Source organism: Chlorocebus sabaeus, chromosome 11 (genome assembly GCF_047675955.1).
Source record: "Chlorocebus sabaeus isolate Y175 chromosome 11, mChlSab1.0.hap1, whole genome shotgun sequence".
In the NCBI taxonomy this organism is placed as follows: Eukaryota; Metazoa; Chordata; class Mammalia; order Primates; family Cercopithecidae; genus Chlorocebus; species Chlorocebus sabaeus.
The window spans coordinates 105,456,448-105,461,368 of NC_132914.1; the positions used below are offsets into that span (position 1 = coordinate 105,456,448).

At 47.3% G+C, this 4,921-nt stretch overlaps 1 protein-coding gene across 2 annotated transcripts in view; it reads right to left on the minus strand.

The window, feature by feature from the left end:
* CMKLR1 (chemerin chemokine-like receptor 1) overlaps nt 1-2,620 on the minus strand; it is a 50,975-nt gene extending 48,355 nt beyond the window's left edge. For both annotated transcript variants that reach the window (XM_037996579.2, XM_073021069.1), the window contains exon 1: nt 2,337-2,620. The gene's annotated coding sequence lies outside the window, so the exon portion shown is untranslated. The remainder of the gene's footprint in view (nt 1-2,336) is intronic.
* Between the last annotated feature and the right edge of the window lie 2,301 nt (nt 2,621-4,921).

The following is a 4,921-nucleotide window of genomic DNA, read 5'->3' on the forward strand; positions in this document are numbered from 1 at the left end:
GGTTTTCTTGTACATCAGTGGGAATAACAGCATTAATAATCCACTAAAGAAATTAGAAATAATTTCCATTTGGCTCAGATGAGTGTCACAGGTATAGACAGGCAGAGTGGAATAGAAATGATCATCAGAATAATAGCTAATGTTTATAGAGACCTTATTTTACAACAAATCCTCTGCTTACTGCTTTACATGTATGATCTCATTTACTCTTTGGAATAATCTTATGAGGCAGTTACTGATCATATTCCCATTTTATAGATGAGGAAACTCAGACACAAAGATAAGGAATAACTGATTCCATGTCACTCAGTTGGCCAGTAGCAGACCGATTCAAGCCCACCCCCGGAATGATAACAATATCAAATAATATCATCCTTATTTACAGATGATATTATTGTGGCCAGAGAGTGGGAGTACGTCGTCTAAGACCAAGCTGCCCCTTCTTGCACAATGTTCTATTCCCTCTTGTGAGGAGGTCTAGCATCAGAACTCTTCAGGCTTCAGTTTCCTAATCTGTAAAATGAGCATGTTAATAGTACTTTCATCATATGGCCATGGTGAGGATTTGATAAAATCATCTCAAGAAAGTGGTTTGCAAACTGAGAGGAGTTATTAGGTAAACGTCTAAGAGATGGGACTTCAGCCCAGCTTCGCCCACCCCATTTTATAGACGGTGAAACTGAGACCTGGTTACTTTATCTATTCAATGAACACTATTCAATGACCCTAATATATGCTAGCTCTTGTGCAGGGGACTGAGGATGCAGAAAAAAAAGTAATATCCCAGATCTGGCCTCTAGGAGTCTCCCAGAGAGACAGACCAGATGACTGGTCATTAGAACACGGTGTGGTAGGAGCCATGATAAGGGAGAGACAGGCCCTGGGAGAGCCTAGCAGACAAGCCCTGACCCAGTGTGGGTAGGGGACTTCTCAGAACAAGTCAAGCCAGAGAAGGGCATGGCTTGCCCAAAGTTAAGGTTATATATTCCCTGAAGTTTTGGGGGAGTCCAAAGAAGGCCCCTGTGCATCAAGAGATAACTCTCCTGTGGACTTCCCAAGTGTCTGACAATCATCATTTGAGGGTCACTGGTTTAGGTTAAAGAAAAGGCCAAGCTGCCTCCTCCTGCACCTGAATTACCCAGTCACACTCACCTCAGCAGCCAAGGCATTTAGAGGAATCTTTCCTTCAAACCAGTTTGGAAGAGGCAGGAGAGACGGCAAGAACCACAGAGAAGACTGATCTTGAGAAGGAGGTAGGGATGCAAAAGGGAAGTTGAGGGCTTTCCCTAATAGAAAAAGAAAGACTCAGAACCTGGACGTTCAGGTGTATGACCTCAGACCAGTGATCTGGCATCTCTGAACCGCACAGGTCTGAGTGATTGGGTTTATACCAAGTAGTAGTTCCCTGATATTGCAGTGTGTTGTTTATTTATAATTTTGCCAAAGCTGTCTTGCCCATTTAAAATGAGCTATTCTGAAAACAGAGGAGGGAGTGGAATATTTTCAACAGAGAGTGCCGGCAAAGGGTTTGTTTCCTTCATATACAAGGAACCCTTAGATATCAATAAGAAAAAGATAAACATGTCCCCAGAGGAGAAAAAAAATGGAACAGACTTGAGCAGGAGAGTCACACTAGAAATGTGGAAAATAAGTTTATAAAAGAGAATCAACACTAATAAATAAATGAAATGCCTATTGAAGCATCTAGATATTATTCTCAACTTCACATCAGGGAAGTTTTAAGGGATGGGTAGCAACAAGGTGGGTTTAGGACATGAGAATACTGTGCCCTGGTATAACATCATAGAGAGGTCAAGCTGTCACAGCCTTCCAGGATACAGTGTGACCAAAAGCTCAAAAAAGTCTCAAAAATAGGCAAACCTTAAATCTAGCAGTTTCTAAAAGGTATTCATAAGACACACACACAAAGATGTCATACTAAATAAAGTGTTCATTGCAGCACTGTTCTAATAGAAAAAAAAGGAGAAGCAAGTCGATTATGGAAAAGTCAAATAATCTTAAGATATCCTTTCTATGCAGCCATGAAAAATGTATATTGGAAGAATATAGGTGATATGGAAGAAAGTTCACAATTTGTGGTTAAGCAGGTTACCAAACTAGATGTGGAAATGCACATTCATATATTTACATGTGTGTCCTTGCTATTTCTTTAAATAGTGAGCAGGCATTACTTTTGACATCTGAAGATAATAACAAAACTCTTCCTTTTGACAAATATGAAATTATAAAAGGAAACAAAATTTTCTCTCTGTTAGTATTCATTCCCCTTCCCTGGCCCCTCTCAGAAGACACCCAAGGCAAGTGTGTGAAGATACCTTCCCTCTGGTCTCTGCCCGGAAGGTCTTCCTGAGGGTTCCCTGTGACTGCAGGCCACTGGAGGCTGTTAGGGAGACTTGCACACCCTGGCTTCTTTCTCCAAATCACAGGTTCCTCTGGCTGTGGCTGTTTGCCCAGAAAGCAGTTCATTCATTTGTTCACTCAAGATCCCCCTCCGAACCCCCAGAGCGCTGCGGCTGGAGCACCCCTATCACCCGGAGGCTTCCCAGGGAGCCCGCTCTGTGCTAAGCTCCCTCCTGGCCGCCGGGCTGCTTCCCTGAATGGGACTGGGACAGAACTCAGCCAGAGAAACAGCTGGAGGGAGGAGAGCAGGAGGGAGGGGCAGGAAACTGGGCTGACCGAGGGCGGGGGCGGCTAGCTGCGTGGAGAAGGGGCTGCGAGGGGAGGGTGCCCCTACCAGCCGGGGACTGGGCTCGTGGGTGGCGGCGGGGGCCCGCTGGAGACGACCCGCCCCTCAGGCAGCCTCTTGCAGCTGGGAAACTGAGCCTACTGAGCGCAAACCGGAGCACATGCGACCCCCGGCTGCTGGGGGAAATGCAAGCGCCTCTGCTCCCGGTGAGGGGCTCAAGCTCCACGCTGACCGACAGATTGGCTGCCTCTCACCCTGGGCCTTTGCAACGCTGTTCCTCCCACCTGGATGCTATTCCTGCCCTAATTCGTGGCCCGATGGTCTCCTACTGCCTCTTCAGGTCTCAGATTGACGATCACCTCCCAGGGAAGCCTTCCCCAACCCTCAGGGGCTGCTCTGCCCCTCAGGGTCACCCCATCACCTCATTGATGCAGTGCTGTCCTTGCCTGTTAAGGTCTCTCTCTCCTTGCACCAAGAACTCCTTACACCAGGAACTCTGTAGGGAAATAACTGTATTTGTTCCCTGCCCTAGCCAGGCACTAAGTGCTGGTTCATCAACTGTGTGGTCACCATCATTAGTGGAATAATCAAAACAACTGAGAGCCAGGCAGACTGCTAGGCGATGCGTACTTACACTTCACAGCAACCCTAGATAGCAGGAATTATTACTACCCCAGTCTTACCAATAAGGAAACTGGGGCACAGAGAGATTAAGTCACTTGCCCAAGACCACACCACCAGCAGTTGACAGAGCTGGGATTCCAACTATGCTGTCTGGCTCCAAGGCCCACCCTTGGCCCCAGACAGAAGAAATAACAGAAGTGCCCACTGTGGGCCCCTGTGCCAAGTGCTTCCGTGGAGTAAGCCGTGTGAACCACCACCAACATCAGGGAGGCATCACTTGCCCATCCTACACATGAGGAAGCTGGAGCCACAGAGCAGAAGTCGTTTTGTCCAAGGCACCCAGCTTATGCTGACGGAGCCATGGCTGGATCTGAGTCTGTCTGATTCCAAAGCCAAGACTGCCTATGACTGCCTAAAATAATATTTTTAGAAAGGAAAAGAAAAGGGAAGGGCAGGGGAGGGGAAGAGAGGGGAAGGGAGGAGAAGAAAGAAAGGAAGAAAAGGGAGGGCAGGGAGGAAGGTAATGGGGAGGAGGGGAAGGTGAAGGGAGAGGGAGATGGGTAGGGAGGGAGAGGAGAGAAACCTGTGTTTTGGGCCTCAAAGTCTTGGGCAGGTGGAGAATATGTCCTCATCGTCTGATCAGCCTTAGAACCCCACTGATCTCTGATCTCTCCCCACCATCCTCAATCCTTTAATTCAGTGAGCTTTACACTTAGAAACCATCTAATTTCATTCTTCCATTGTACAGATAACTTGAAGCCCAGAGAGATTGAGTCTCTTGCCCAAGGTCACACAGATCTCTACAGTCAAAAGTCTAGCCCAGTCTACCCAACTCTCTTCTTTCCTCTCTTCTTCTTTGGGCTTATCTAGGGTACAAAACATCTTATCCAAACACTTACTGTACAGATGAGAATGCTGAATCCAGAGGAGGCAAGGGACTCACCCAAGGTCACCAGAAGTTAGTAATTTTATTAGTCCATTCTCACACTACTGTGAAGAAATACCCAAGACTGGGTAATTTATAAAGGAAAAAGGTTTGGTCACCCTTTGGTCACAGTTTTGCATGGCGGGGGAGGCCTCAGGAAACTTACAATCATGGTGGAAGGTACCTCTTCACAGGGTGGCAGGAGAGACAATGAGTGCCAAGCGAAGGGGGAAGCCCCTTAGAAAACCATCAGATTTCATGAGAATTCACTCACTGTCATGAGAACAGGATGGGGGAAAAACCACCCCCATGTTCAATTCCCTCCCACCTGGTCCCTCCCATGACTCATGGGGATTAGGGAATTCCAATTCAAGATGAGATTTGGGTCGGGACACAGAGCCAAATCACGTCATTCCCCAAGTTCTCCTGGTAAAAGAGGAGGATATTTCCATAACGTGGCAGGGATCCTGTATATCACCATCTAATAAAGACCAGAGATTCCTAAAGCCTAGTTTCCAGACCAGCCCCAGCAGCCTCACCCGGAAGTTTGTTAGAAACACAAACCCTTGGCCGGGCGTGGTGGCTCATGCCTGTAATCCCAGAACTTTGGGAGGCCGAGATGGGCAGATCACGAGGTCAGGAGATCGAGACCATCCTGGCTAACA